Source organism: Carcharhinus amblyrhynchos, chromosome 3 (assembly GCF_965287045.1).
Source record: "Carcharhinus amblyrhynchos chromosome 3, sCarAmb.v2.hapA, whole genome shotgun sequence".
NCBI lineage: Eukaryota > Metazoa > Chordata > Chondrichthyes > Carcharhiniformes > Carcharhinidae > Carcharhinus > Carcharhinus amblyrhynchos.
In genome coordinates, this window is record NC_137326.1 from 36,402,475 (window position 1) to 36,419,202 (window position 16,728).

Sequence of the window (16,728 nt, forward strand, 5' to 3'; positions counted from 1 at the left end):
TAGTATCGGGTAGCTCTTTCTTCATTCAGCTGGTCCCATTGAAAAGCAAATGTAGTACAGAGCCCGATGAAAGAGCATCAGTGTCCTTCTTTAATTTAAGCTGACACATATTTAATGATACACGTAAAGGAAAATCCCTATTCAGGTGACTGTTTATTCTTTAAATACAAAGGAAGGCCTTTGTCCCTGTGTTTTGGTTAGGCTAAGAATATTAAAGGGTAAATTCAGTAAAAACACACACCATTGACAGGGATTCAAATTCACCCAGTGTCTAAAGAAAATTGAAGACACACTCTCAATTTTTTGATACGCACTGGTTGCAGCCTGCAGCTTTGGACCCCGAGCATTTAAATACATTTTTAAAATTAATTTGTGGGACATGGGTGTCGCTGGCTGGCCGGCACTTATTGCCCACCCTTAGTAGCCTGAGGGCAGTTGTGAGTCAATCACATTGCTGTGGCTCTGAAGTCACATGCAGGCCAGACCAGGTAAGGACAGCAGATTTCCCTCCCTAAAGGACATTAGTGAACCAGGTGGGTTTTTTTCAACAATCATCAATGGTTTTATGGTCATCAGCAGATTCTTAATTCCAAATATTTTTTATTGAATTCAAATTCCACTATCTGCCGTGGCAGGATTTGAACCCAGGTCCCCAGAGCATTAGCTGAGTACTGGACTAATAGTGTAACAATAATACCACCAAGCTATTGCCTCCTCATGTATTGGACATCTGTTAAAATTATAGTATTTTATAATTGAAGATGTCCTTCGGCGCCTAAAAAGGAAGTGCCTATCAGAATGTTGTTAATGGGTCAACGTCAGATATAAATGGACTTTTCTAGGTATTTTACCCCAGTGAAGACTGACCTGTACTCAGAACAGTTACCAAGTGATGCATGTCCAAATATTGTTAAGATTGAAGACACAGTACTCACCTTTTTAAGATTCCACTGGCATTGTATTGTGAATATACAAGCAATGAATTGATCACATTGTAATCGACCTTTGTTTTCTACGGATCCTGATGGCTAGATGGACATGAATGAATAACCTCGTACAATCTCTGAGGAAAAAACTTTGGATGCGATCTTACCGCCCGCTCCTGCTGCAGCAAGGTTGGAGAATTTGGCGGCCAGCCAAATGTCTGTTCACCGCAGTGGGATGGGAAAAGCCTGAACAGTGATAAGATTACGACCAATGTTTAAAACCTGATTGGTAACAGTGGCATTTCTGCAATTCTAGCTTGGGCCCAGTGGGTGCTGCAAAGTTCAAGTTTTCCCTGTAGTGCTATAATACTAATATGGCCATTTTCTGGTTCCGCTTTCAGTCCAAAGCAGTCATCTTGTTCACTGTGGATTCCATCATCACTCAATCAAAGAGGCAGCTTTCCAAACTTGCGTTCATACAACAGCATCAGTGTATACTGGTCAAGACCAGTCAGCAATCTGTTTCGGGACATGACAGATTTCTGTGTCGAATGGTCAGCAAATGAGCAATTTTAGTTCTATTTTCTAAATGCCGCAACAAAATATGTGGCCATTTCACAGCTACAGAACATTATGGCATTTCATTTATTTTGTTTAACCCATAATTGCTTCCTTACTGTCAGATGTAACAGTCACAGAGAGTTCAAACTGAACTGGGAAATTAAATTGAAATGATTTTTTTTAAACTGAGTGATGGATTTGGATATGTTTCAGTATTCATTTAGGATGTTAGGATGAGATCAATTGAGCATCTCTTGACAGTCAAGTGTTTTGCTGTGTTTTGCTTTCCTTCTTTGTCTACCTCCACAATGGAATTACAGAATTGTGTTCAATGCAGTTCTGCTTGTTTTCTGGAATTGTATCTAACAACGTTCCTTCATTTCTTTTCTCTCCTTCAGAAAGCAATGACTCATTCTGGCATAAAGTTTGGTGGGTGCTAACAAGCTCTGTTGACTTGCCCAAGTGGCCATTTTCACGTGAGGTCATGCACATCACTATAATGTTCAACTATGGCGGAGCATTAAGAGTTAAGCCTGATTTTCGTCCACTCAATGATCCACATACACTTGCATGCAGGCACATTTTGAGAAGGAATCATTAGTATAAGGAATGATAGGGAATCCTGAATGTTTTCTCTTAAGTAGCAGACACATCGTATGAAGCGTTATAATGTCTCTACTGCAGCCTTAATTGTCACCAACAAGGTCACTGGGAAATTATCTTTTGACTATACTAATTAAAAAAGTCTTTATTTTTCTTTGATTAAATCAAAACTTAATTTATCACTGCTGAAATCACCTTTTTTCTTACACTAAATAAACTATCCATACAATTAAAACTAAACATATCCTGGGGATATCAATGCTAAGAGATTAGTTTGTCTTCACTGTAGGTGAGGCAAAATCTCCTAACCTCAGCCAGCTCACTTATTCTTAGTTCTGAGTATTTTGGCAAACGGTTAGGACTTGGCACGACAATTCATGACACAGCCTTTCATACTTAAGTACTCCAGTTTCTCAGTACTAGCACAATCTAAGTAATCAATTAAAGCGATCACTCATTTTATTATGTTGGTGACAGGCCGACATGAAGTGTTTACAAAACAAGCTGAATATGATCCGATAATGAATGTTGCACTGACTTCATGGAAAATCAAGTCACCCTCCATCATTCTGCTTTTCACTATTGTGTACGAAAGCAAACTAGGTTTTTATGACATTGGCTTGTCACTGAACTCATATTTCAGCTCAGCGTCTAAAATGAAATTGATTGCAATAAAAACCAGTTAACATTTCATTACTTAAACAAAATGAAATCACTATTATATTTTATGTGGTTTTACAATTTGAAAACTTTAGACATCTGTTATAATCACGAGGTTTATGAGTGTTATATTTTTGGATTGTGGGCAGAATTCGCCCACCTCCACCTGTGGTGGATTTGGTGGTGGGCACAAACAGAGAATCTAACAAGAGCCAAAAAGTCAAAAACCAGCTGGTATAAAAGTATGTTGCAATTTTCCCAATGGCGGGTTAATGGTCTTCTCATTGGTTGGTGGCCAGAATGCCATTTGCATCAGTTTCTATGTTCATTAAACAGCTGCCCACCAGCATTCCATCTGGTCTTCCAATCTTGTGTCTCGCCAGCAGGATGTTACGTCAGTCTGCTACCTGATCAATAATAGTGGCACGCACAAGATAGTCCTAGTTAGTTAAGTAAAACAAAGCCTTTCTGCCACAGTGTTGCTCTTCTCCTGATGTGCTGTTCACCATTTTGCTGAGGAAACTGGTCCTTGTCCTCCATCGCCATCCCGAGCTAGTCTGCATGGACAGCACTGTGCTGTTGAGCCCATGGACCCTCCTGTGTCATGGTCCCAGATCAGCACTGTGCCTAGGGTTGGTGAGTACTGGTGTCTCCCTCCCCACCATTCCACACACCAGTGTCTATCTGGACAGCATTCTGCTGTGAGATTCAAGGAGCCACCACAATAAATGTCCAAAGCTTGACAAGAGCTGGTGGGAGAGTGAGGTGGGGTGGTGGTGGTGATGAGGTAGCAGTTTCAGAGGTGCACGTTGACAAAAATAAGGGGGGCAAATTGGAAGGAGAGGCTGGCGGAAGCGCAAACACCAGGAGAAATGTGGAAGGAGGGTTATGGAAGGAGTGGTGGGAGGGGAGGAGGAAGGACAATGGCTCCAGCTTCTTCCAGCAACCTCTTCCAGCCCCACAACACTCTGGGGTGTCTGCAGTCTCCCTCGTTACATTCCTAATTATAATTGTTCCACTATCAATGGCCATAACTTTAGTTGCCTCAGCTACAAGTTCTGGAATTTTCTCTCTACGTCTCTCTGCTTCTCTACTTCACTTTTCTCCTTTGGGATTCTCCTTAAAACCTTCCTGTTCGACCAGGCTTTTTGTTGTCTGACCGAATATCTCCTTTGTGACTCTGTGACATACTTTGATTTATAATGCTCCTGTCAAGTGCTTGGAACATTTCATTATGTGGAAGCTGCTCAATAAATTGCTATCTAATCTTTCCCCTACCTAGACTTACTTTTGCATTTTGCACCAAGCATCCGTCTTACTTTTCACTGCTTTGGACATCGACATTTATGCTGTTGTGTTGTGGAGAACAGTTCTATCACAGGCGTAAAAGACAAGTCTTAGCAGAGGAGAAGCGATTACCATGTTGATTACTTAACACTCTGTTATTTTGTGGTCTGTTGCATTTTCTGTGTTACAGTACTTATCATTTGGATACACAAATACTTAGCTGCACACTTTGCACAATTCTGTGTAATTTGCTGCAGATTTGCTTTTTGTTTACTGACAGTGATACTCCAGCTTGCTCCAGATCAGCAATGAAGCATTTGCATCAATGCAACTTGCAAACAATTTGCAACATAAAGATATTGCCATTAGTAATGAGCAAAGTTACAACTGGCTTCAACAGTTATGGTTATGGGTTCTTCTTGGCTAAAGATGAAACTTAAGCTAGTATCAGCTAATCCAATGATTAATGCATTAATCAGTATTTTTATTCATTTAAATAAACTTCACGGAGCATTTACTATGTGTGAGGATCAATGGTGAATGCAACATTCCCAGGCCTATACTCTCCAGAATTTAGAAGAATGAGGGGATATCAAATTGAGGATACAAGATGATAAAACATATGGATAAAGTAGACGTGGAGCGGGTGCTTCCTCTTGTGGGGCATTCTAGGAAGTGAGGTGATAGTCCTAGGGTAAGGGATAGCAAATTTAAAACAGGGTTGAGGAGAAACTACTTCTCCCACAGGGTTGTGTATCTGTGGAATTCACTACCCCAAAATGCGGTGAATGCTGAGCAATGAGTACATTTAAGGAGGAGTTAGTCAGAATTTTAATTGGTAATAGGTTGAAGCATTATGGGGAGAAGGCAGGAAAATGGGGATGAGGAGCATATCAACCATGATCGAATGATGGAGCACACACAATGGGCTGAATGGCTTTATTCTCTCCTATATCTTATTACTTTATGAACTTACAAATTTTGATGCCTCATATTGAATGCCAGTTATAGTAATCATGCGGCATTGTGTGAGAGTCTCATAAAATACAAACGTGGCAAGATTTTTAATTGTACGTTGCAGCTTCAATGTGCAATTGCTGTGAATGGATATGCACAAGCTACAGTAAAAACTTTGAAGGATGGTTGAAGGCTTGACATTAGTGAGCTATACATGTGGGAAGGGCTATTAGACAATATGTTTTGACACAGAATCTTGCAACACCTTACGAATACAATCAGTTAAATACTTTATATCCTTCAATATATGGTACCTTCTCCTAAATCTATTGCAAAGTTTTCCAGTTCACTGCATGTAGTGTTAAGCCTGGCTGCCACCTCCTGCCAGGCATGCTGTAGTTCCCCCTTGTAGAAGATGTGCCCTGTGTAGCAAATAATGCAAGTATTGCTTTACACCAGTGGCCTGCAGCAGCTCTATAGCAGCCATCAAGCATGATTTTGAATGCTGCATTAGCCAACCATTTTAACTCCAGTCTTCAAAACATGCCTTTTTTATTAGAATTCCCATCCTTCATCACTTTTGTTTTTTGCCAGGGTGCTTTTGGAAATGCTACAAAATGTTTTGAAACATACATAAATCCTGAAACGTTTTGAAGAAATGTCATTCCTTACACAGGCCAAACACCTTCACAAAAGAAAACAAGATTTTGTAATTGACCCCATATTCTATGGGTCTACATCTGGTTAAAAAAAAAGTTAAATACCAGAAATGCTGGAAAAACAGAAAGGACAAAATTCTGGAAACACTCAGGAGGTTAAGTAGCCATTTCTATGAATGCTCTGCCTGAAGGCAGTTCCTTGGCTCATTATCTGCTGATGCTTCATCCAGAGCTGTTTTCCTGAGCAACTTTTGTCAATGGCTGTTTGCCATTGCCTTCCCCTCTCAGGGTAGGGCAAAAAGGCAGCTCTCAAGTCTATCTCAGTCCAATTAAGAATTGAACCTGCGCTGTTGGTGTTATTCTGAATCACGTGTTAGCCGTCTAGCCAAATTAATTAATTGGCCCCCAAAGTCAGACAGCGTCCATGGAATAAACATTAGGTACTACAGGTTGAGTGTCCTTTATTTGAAATACTCAGAGCTGCTTTTGCAGTTCAGATCATTTTGGTTTTTGGATATCGTATATGAACTTATATTAGAATAGCTTGAGCCTAGGCTATGTAAAGTCTAAATTAAATAAACTGATGAGAAAAGTGAAGTGCAACACTGAATAATAAATACAAGGTATCTTGGCTAGTAGGGTGAGCTGTGAGGAGGATGTAGAAAAGTTTCAGTGTGATTTGGAGAGGCTAAGTAGACATTTGCATGACACATGCAGTATAATGTGGATAAATGTGAGGTTATCCACTTCAGTAGCAACAATGGGAAGACAGATTATTATGTGAATGACTGTAAATTGAGAAAGATCGATACTGAGCGAGACCTTGGCATCTTTGTGCATCAGTCACTGAAAGTAAGTGCGCAGGTACAGCAGGCAATAAAGAAGGCAAATAATATGTTGGCCTTCATAACGAGAGGATTTAAATATAGGAATAGAGATGCTATTTTGCCGGGCATTGTGAGGCCACACCTGGAGCATTGTATGCAGTTTTGGTGTCCTTATCTAAGCAAGGATGTCCTTGCTATAGAGGGTATGCAGCAAAAGTTTATCAGACTGATTTCTGGGATGGCAGGTTTGTCATATGAGGAGAGACTAAATTGGTTAGGATTATATTTAATAGAGTTAGAAGAATGAGAGGGGATCTCATAGAAACTTATAAAATTCTAACAGGATTAGACAGGTAGATTCAAAAAGAATGTTCCCGATGGTGGGGGAGTCCAGAACTAGGTGTCATAGTTTGAGGATAAGACGTAAACCTTTTAGGACTGAGGTGAGGAGAAATTTCTTCACCAAGAGAGCGGTGACTGTGTGGAATTCAGTACCACAGAAAGTAATTGTGGCCAAAATATTGTGTGATTTCAAGAAATATAGCTCTTGGGGCTAAAGAGATCAAGGGGTATAGGGAGAAGGCAGGATTAGAATATTGAATTTGATGATCAGCCATAATCAAAATGAATGGCGGAGCAGGCTTGAAAGACTGAATAGCCTACTCCTGCTTTTATTTCCTAGGTTTCTATGTAATAAGTTTCATTCTGATATGTTCACCACAAAAATCGCAAGGTAAGCAATGCAGGCAAACAACCAGACTTCTGGCAGTAAGGGTCAGTGTGATTACATTGAGCTTCCCTGAAGCTGTCCAAAGATAGATGGGTAAAAGTCAGATTGGGATAAAAAAGTAAAATGACAAATGACTAGAAGCACTGGATTGTACTTGCAAGCAAATCGGTAACCCAATATGCAATGAATTTCCCCATTTTACATTGTGGCACTTTAGCAATAACTGCTAAGAACTATCATAAACATTTATTTATTGACTGCAGGTCAGTCTTCAACACCATTATTCCTATCAAACCCATCTCGAAATTCTGTGGCCTGGGGCTCAGCTCCTCCCTCTGCAACTGGATCCTGAACTTCCTAACCCACAGATACAATCAGTAAGAAGAGTCAACAGCACCTCCTCTACGATTATCCTCAACATTGGTGCCCCACACTGCGTTCTCAGCCTCGTACTATGCTTCTTGTACTCCTATGACTGTGTGGCCAAATTCCCCTTCAACCTGATTTTCAAGTTTGCTGATGACACTGCAGTGGGTCAGGTCTCAAACAACTGCGAGACAAAGTACAGGAATGAGACAGAGAATCTGGTGAACTGGTGCAACGATAATAATCTCTCCCTCAATGTCAACAAAACGATGGAGGTAGTCATTGACTTCAGGAAGCATGGTGGAGAACATGCCCCTGTCTACACCAATGGGGATGAAGTAGAAATGGTCAAGTGCTTCAAGTTTTTAGGTGTCCAATCATCATTAACCTGTCCTGCACCCCACGCCCCCCCCCATGCTGACACTGCAGTTAAGAAAGCCCACCAACGCCTCTATTTTCTCAGATGACTAAGGAAATTTGGCATGCCCACTATGCCTCTCACCGTCTTTTACAGGTGCACTATAGAAAGTAATCTTTCTGGTTGTATCACAGCTTGGTATAGCTCTTGCTCTGCCCAAGACTGCAAGAAATTACAAAGGGTAGTAAATGAAGCCCAACCCATCACACAACCCAATCTCCCGTCCACTGACATTGTCTACACTTCCAGCTGCCTCGGAAAAGCAGTCAGCATAATTAAGGACTCCAGGCACTCCAGGTGTACTCTCTTCCACCTTCCTCCATTGTGAAAAAGATACAAAAGTTTGAGATCACGTACCAACCAACTCAAGAATAGCTTCTTCCCTGCTGCCATCAGACATTTGAATGGACCTACCTCACATTAAGTTGATCTTTCTCTACACCTTAGCTATGATTGTAACATTACATTCTGCACTCTCTATTTTCCTTCTCTATGAATGGTATGCGTTGACTGTATAGCGCACAATATACAGTCTTTTTATGGTATACTTTTTATGGTATACTAATATATGTAACAATAATAAATCCAATCAAAATCAAAAAATTTCAAAAAAAATGTAAATTACTGTAGATGCTAGAATCTGAGACAAAAAAAAGCAAATGCTGGATTGGAGTAGTTCATAGATGCTGTCAGACCTGCTGAGATTTTCCAGCATTTTCTGTTTTTGTTGTGTTACGTATGATATTTTCAATGCTTACTCAACAATTATGCCCAACTTTTACTTCTTGCTTAACATTGTGATCTACATTTGACTTGTATTTATTGTCTGCAAGACCTCTTTGAAGCAAAAAGACCTCTAGGCAACATTTCCATTACAACTGGTAAGATATTGTTGTGGTGGCCAATGATAGGAGCTTAGCTTCCAGGATATGGCTGTCAGGCAGTGGAAAATTCAATGACATCACCAGGGTTGCGAAGGTTAAAAATCCTATTTTTCATCTCAATTTTAGAAACAAATCCATCAAATGTAAACATTGCTGGCAAAACCATAATTTATTGCCCATCTCTCATTACCCTTGAGAAGATGGTAGTGAGTCACCTTCCTGAATACAACTGAATTAATGATTTCAGAGAGCAGTTAAGATCGGCCACATTGCTGTGGCCCTGGAGTTGTATATAAGCCAGACCAGGCAAGGACTGCTGATTTCCTGATTTATAGTGCATTAGGGCAAGGAGAAGCACTTTTTTAGTGACAATGAATTAGTGCTGTGGCCATTATTAATGATACTAGCTTTTTATAACAGATTTATTTAACAGATTAATATTTTATAACAGATTATTTGTGTGAGGCAACACACCCCAGCCAGAACATAGATCAACCTCATGCTGTTGACACCAATCTGAACAACACCAGCGATCCAGCCAACTGCCACCCCAAAATATCTGAGTCTCATTTTGGTCACAGTCTAAGAGCAGCCAATTACCTCTCTGCCATCAGACATTTGAATGGACCTACCTTACATTAAGTTGATCTTTCTCTACACCTTAGCTATGATTGTAACATTACATTCTGCACTCTCAAGTTAACACTTACCCTTCTGATTCATCCCAAGTGGACATCTCTCCACCATTTGAGGGTCAGTCTTTCTGAAGATACATAAACCAATCCAACTCTAGCTTGCAGCAAGCCAGTGACTATCACCACAAATACTTCAGAGGGTAGGTTAGAGGAAGATTTTCACTTGGTGAATCAGCTGTCACAAATATGCAGAAATGAGAATACGAGCACTCCTGAGGGTGGGTTTTGTATACTAGCTTTGATGCAGAGCTCTCAAGTGTTCCACTCTGATGGCCCAGTCTACCAAACAAAGCTGTGGTCTTATACCAGGAAACTTCAGGTATACAGGGCAGTTAGGACGTTATTGTGTGCACAGTGATTCAAAGTGTGGGGATACATTCATAAAAAGATGGATAGAGTCATAGAGTCATGGAGCAACAGAACATGGAAACAGGCACTTTGGCCCAACTGGTCCATGCCAACAATGGTGCCCTCCCAGCTAGTCCCAATTGCCTGCGTTTGGCCATATCCCTTTAATCCTTTCCCAACCATGTACTTATCCAAATGTTTTTTAAATGTTGCTGTTGAACCTGCCTCAACCACTTTCTCTGGCAGCTCATTCCATATACAATCATGAAGTTACCCCTCAGGGTCCGTTTTAAATCTTTCCCCTCTCACCTTAAACCTATGCCCTCTAGTTTTCAATTCTTCTACCCTGGGAAAAAGATTACGTGTGTTCGTCCTATCTACGCTCCTCATAATTTTATACACCTTAATGAGGTCACCCCTCATTCTCCTACGTTCCAAGGAATAAAGCTCTAATGTGGTCAACTGCTCCCTATAATTCAGGTTCTCTCGTCCTGGCAACATCCTCATAAATCTTCTCTACACTCTTTCCAGTTTAACAATATCTTTCCTATAACAGGATAGAGAAAGGAAGGCTTTACAGAGACCACAGCAAAAATAAATATTGGTTCATGTAAAGTCCAGAAATAAGATCTGACAAGGACTTCCTACACGGAGGTCGGTGGTCTGAAAGCTAGTGGTGGTAGATTCACTTTTCTGGTGGTGTCGACTTCAGAAGATGAAATAGGCAGGCAGAGATGATCAGTTTATAGGCGATGGTACAGAATTGTCAGCCGATGCTGGGTAGATGGGGTCAGTTGTCCAGGCTGCTGTGTGGCCTGCCGGTTGGATGTTAAAGCAACAGATTGAAGCTTGCAGCTCAAGAAGGCAACACTAACCTGTTCAACAAACTAGAGCCTTCATAGAATCATAGATTCCCTACTGTACAGAAGAGGACATTCGCCCTATCAAATCTGCACAAACACTGGGAAAGAGCACCCTACCTAGGCCCTCTTCTCTATCACTGCAACTCCATACATTTCTCACTAACCATTTAGATGGCTAATCCATCTAACAAAGCACATTAGGGGTAATTCAGCATGGTCAATCCATCTAATCTGCACAACTTTGAACTTGGTCTTACGTCATGTGATCTTACCTCTCCACAGGGTGTTCAACGAAGAATCTTTATCCAGTGTCTGGAATTCGACTTGGTCTTCAGAACTGCTAACATCCTGGCCATTATGTGTCTAAAGGAATATTTGAAAGGCCCTTGCCTTAATAAGTTCTCTCGGGTGATTTTATCTTTTTTTCCTAAGTGCTGGGTGTGCTTGAAACTGGGAGTTTCAGATCCGTCTTTTGGGCGTGTTTCAAATCAAATTAAAATGCAAACTCCACACAGATTGCCACCCAAGGCTGGAATTGAACCAGGTCGCTGGTGCTGCAATGCCGCAGGCTAACTTCTGTGCTATCGTACTATCATCTACTATACTTTCAACACAGTCTACAGCAAAGCACTAACTTGATTGTGATCCTTATTTGGAAGAACTGAGCCATTGTGACCTACTGGTGAAAAGATGCTCCATCCATATTATACAGTACCATAGATATGGCAAGTTAGGACATTTTATAATGGTCTGCCATTCCAGGAAATATGTCTTTACAAGACAGAAGGAGAAATCTGTTAAATTAACCTTCATTCAAGAAATACAAGACACGACAACTAGCAAAGCACATTCCTAGGAGAAATAACAGAAAACACAAATATTATCATAGTGCTAACCTTGATGGAATTGGGTATCTGACTGAACTAAAGCTGGACACAGGAGCTGGTGTGTTAGAGTTACCTGGCTGAAAGAAGTGCCACTACAACTGTCATCTATTTAACTCTATTCTCTATTTAACTCAAGTTAAGTATTTAAGGTCTGCTAGAGGAGACTATGATGAAATTTTTGAAACACTGTATATTATTAATAAAGGATTTTTTTGTTGAGCAACATCCAACATTTGCAATTTCGGCGGATGCGGCCTCACCTTTAACACCCTGGTTGAACTTATCGAGCACATCGAGGACACGCCCATAGAGGAATTAGTCAAACCTTGATTCACTGGTTTGGAAAAGCAGCAAACAATTGGAGCTAAAATAGTCATAATTGAAGAAGGCTTGAAAACACGATGTACAGTCAAGTGCTTGCAGGGAGCAAATGCCTAAAGGATCTTCATAAGTGGTCAGTGCAGACTCGATGGGCTGAATGGCCTCCTTCTGCACTGTAGGATTCTCTAATTGTATAATTATATAATTGTATAAAAGCCTACATAGTTTTGAATCTGCTTCTAAAAGTTGGTGAGGTCACAAGAACTCACAATTGTGGATTTAGGAGAGAATTCGCTACACTTTTTATCGGGTTGGGTACAATAAGAACTGCGTATTTCATTATACTCGAGGCAGATGCTAAACCCCTTGTCTATTCATGTCAAGGGAGGTTCCATACCCACTTTTGCAAAGGGTTAGAAGTAAGATCGAGACAATGCTCTATCAAAGAGTAATTTCCTCAGTCATTAAATCAACCAGGGGTTGCTCCAGTATGGTATCAGTCCCAAAGTCAAATGGCTCCATCCATATTGGAGTTGATCTAACACATCTCAATGAGGCAAGTTGAAAGAGAAATACATCCAGTAGTATATATAGATGATAAAATGATGTGTGGGTTAGGTTGATTGGACATGCTGAATTGACCCTAGTGTCAGGGGATTAGCAGGGTAAATATGTGGGATCACAGGAATAGGGGCTAGGTGGGATTGTGGTCAATGCAGACTCGATGGGCCGAATGACCTTTTTCTGCACTGTAGGGATTATATTGCATAACTTGGATTAACTGGCAAAAGGCCTGATGATGACCAGCTTAGGCTCAACTGGTAGCTCTCATGGTTAAAAATCTGACCGACGTTTAGTGTCCAGCTAAGAGATGAAAGATACCTAGTTGGATGTTATATTTCTGGGCTTTTGTTGTCTATTGAGTGATACCCCAACATGTCACAACATTCAGGAGAAGAAAGATGAGGCAACAAAATTGAGAGAATTTTTTTTAAATGTTCAAATGTTACTGTGAATTGCTTAAAGCTGGACTGTTACTTGTTTCTTTGTTTTCCAAAATGGGCTGTCTCTGAAATACATACATTTAAAACTCACATTGTTTATTCTATACGCGGTACCTCCAACTGTGTAAAATTGAAAAGCTGTGGAAAACAGAAGTATGCAAATCTGCTCTTTGTCAGGAAACACAATGAAGTAATGAAACAAATAATTAAGTTCACATTTTTAAAGCCAGTGTTGCTACAACAAAGTAATTTTCATCACTGAGGCACGGTGAACTCAATGTATTAATGTGTTCCTTGTCAGATTTCCAAATACCTTTCGTACTTTGTAATATTCCTTGAAGAAAGAGATACCAAGAAAGTGTTTCCTTGGTACATCTCACTGTTTTGGTTTGGAACTGGCATGGGATCAATTAACTGTTAAATTACATGCACTTAAGCAAGCCCATTCCTTTCCAGTGATAATTGAAAAATAGATATATGTTATAGTATGATTACACACAATAAACTGCAAAATAACACCTTCTTATTTAAGTCCAATACATAAATTGGATGCTAAGTTCTTTGTTAGCATTTTAAAAGGCATTAGGTTTCAAAGAACAAACAAAGAACAAAGAAAATTACATCACAGGAACGGGCCCTTCAGCCTCCAAGCTTGCACCAACCATGCTGCCCAACTGAACTAAAACCCCGTACCCTTCCGGGGACTGTATCCCTTTATTGTCAAGGTGCCTCTATCGTATCCACTTCCACAACCTCCCCTGGCAATGGATTCCAGGCACCCGCCACCCTCTCTGTAAAAAACTTGCCTCCATACATCTCCTTAAATCTTGTCCCTCACACCTTAAACCTATGCCCCCTACATACATTTGATTGTGTGCACATAACTAAGACCACCCCCCCCTCCCCCAGGGAGACTGATGAACGATATATTTAATATTGATAATACCTAAACATCTTTAATGTGATCTGGACTAACGTTTAAAAGTAATATCCCATTCATTGATTTCCTGGGCTACCTGGAATTTGCCAGTGAAAGGGAGGTGAGAAGACTGTCTGGCACTTTGTGGGGTTAATTAACAGTCACAAGTAGAGACATCATCAATAAACACTGTACTCACTGCTACTTTCTTACCTCTCACTAGGAAGGAGTTTGTTGAGAACGCTTGTGTTGAGAAAGAAGCTGCCTTAGGAAATAAACAGCTGTGCAGAGACCGGCAGGTAGTCAGCAGAAAGGGAAGATATAGAGGGGTTGCAGGAAGTACCCGCTACAAAGCTACTCAGCTTCCTGATATTTCAGAACAGGAATGCTTCTGAAAGCTAAGGTTATCACGTCAGGTCATGATAAACATCTTCAGCCTCTCAGAAGGCTTGGTCTTTGCAGGGTCTGGTATCCAGAGGTAACCAGTAGCTGTGAAAGAATCTCTGGCTTCAAAATGTTGGGAGAGAGAAAAAAGGACTTGCATCTATATAGTGTTTTTCACAACCACAGGTTTAATGTAAGGGGCAGCAGGGGAGCTGAGGAAAACTTTTTCACCCAGAGCATGGTGGGAATCTGGAATTCACTGTCTGAAAGGGTGATAGAGACGGGAACCCTCACAACATTTAAGAAACATTTAACTGAGCACTTGAAATGCATTACAGACAAACTACAGACCAAGTGCTGGATAATGATATCAGAATAGATGGATGCTTGATGGCTGACATAGATATGATGTGTTGAAGAGCCTTTTACTGTGCTGTATAATTCTATGACTCTATGAGAACATCTCAAAGTGTTTTAGAATCACAGTATTCCCGAAATGTAATCATTGTTGTAATGTGGGAAACCCTGGAATCAATATGCATACATCAAATTCCTGTAAACAGCAATGTGATAATGACCAGTTAATCAGTTGTTTTTTGTGATGTTGATTGAGGGATAAATAATGGCCAGAACACCAGGGGTAAGCTTTTTTTCAAAAGAGTGCCATGGAATCTTTTACATCTACCCAAACAGGCAGATGGAACTTGAATCTGAAAGATGGCACTTCCAACAATGCAGCACTCCCTCAGTGCTGCACTGTAGTGTCAGTCTTGATTTGTTTGAGCAAGCTGTGGATGTGGGATTTGAACCCAGAATCTTAGTGCTACCAACTGAGCCATAACTGAGACCTCGCCTCTAGATCCTTTCCGATTGGTTTCCAAAAGGTGCAGGATTTCAAATACTGCACACATGTGGGAATGGTCACACTCCCAGAATCAAACAGGAGGATTTGTCAAATGCCAAAGCTTCAACTCCCTCGATGTTCAGTTGGTGCAGAAACAAGTGTGGCATGGTGGCACAGTGGTTAGTACTGCTGTCTCACAGCACCAGGGACCCGGGTTCAATTCCCAGTTTGGGTCACTGTCTGTATAGAGTTTGCATGTTCTCCCTGTGTCCGCATGGGCTTCCTTCGGGTGCTCCAGTTTCTTCCCGCAGTCCAAAGTGAGCATAAGCAAACTGGCAAAAGGGACAGGAGTTGAGATTCCACCTTGGAGAGAAATCCTGCACCTTTTGGAAACCAATTGGAGAGGCAAAGCTGCGCATCCATGTCCTGTCTAGAAACAGCCTGCGTGAAATTGACACAATTGGTGGCCTTGGCAAACAATCCATCAGTGAAGTGTCTTGTGTACAGGTTGGAGTTGTTATGCCCCTGATAGCACCTTGAAAGGATCTAGAGGTGAGGTCTCAGTTATGGCTCAGTTGGTAGCACTAAGGTTCTGGGTTCAAGTTAGGTTGATTGGCCATGCTAAATTGTCCCTGAGTGTCAGGGGATCTAGATAGGGTAAATGCATGGGGTTATGGAGATAGGGCCTGGTGGAATTGTAAAGTCAGTGCAGACTCAATGGGCCAATTGCCCTCCTTCTCTACTGTAGGATTCTATAATTCCAGCCTCAGCTCACTGTGACCATGTGCAATTTCTCCCCATACCTGTGTTGGTTTCCTCCGGGTGCTTCAGTTTCATCCCACATTCCAGAGATGTGTGGGTTAGGATGATTGGCCATGTTACATTGCTCCTTAGTGTCAGGGGGAATTAGCAGGGTAAATATGTGGGGTTATGGGGATAGGACCTGGGTGGGATAGTTGTCAGTGCAAGTTCGATGGGCTGACTGGCCTCCTTCTGCACTGTATGGATTCTATGATTTTATGACTAATATCTGCAGCTGAGCAATTGATGTGTTCAAGATATATTTCAGCTACATGCTCTGACCTGGAGGTATACTATACTATTCACCAACGAAGGTGTCCAGAATGTTTGTGGTGTGCATGTTAGATTCTATACAACATAGTTCAACAGTGAAGAATGGAACGAAGCACTGAGCGTGCATCATCTGCAGAGGTTTTCAGTCAAGTGGAGAAGAGGACAAGATAAAGGTGGGGGGTGAAGGTGATGCCCTTACTGCAGTATCGCTGTTCACATTACTGCCTGGCATGTTGGAGATTCCTTTAAAGACTGTAAGGTTCAGTTAATCACTGTTACAACTTGCCAGTGAGACTTGGAAGCAGGTCTGTGTCAGAGAAAGAGGACAATGACTTTAGTCTTCCCAGTATTCATTTGAAGGAAATCATTGATCATCCAGCGTGGATGTCATCAGACCAGCAATGTCAGCCCGTGACATCAAGCCATTGATGCCTGAGCTAGTCTCTTCCATTCTCTCTGCAATCATGGACTGTGAGCATGAAAGGCTGCCTATTAAGCTGCAGATTTTCTG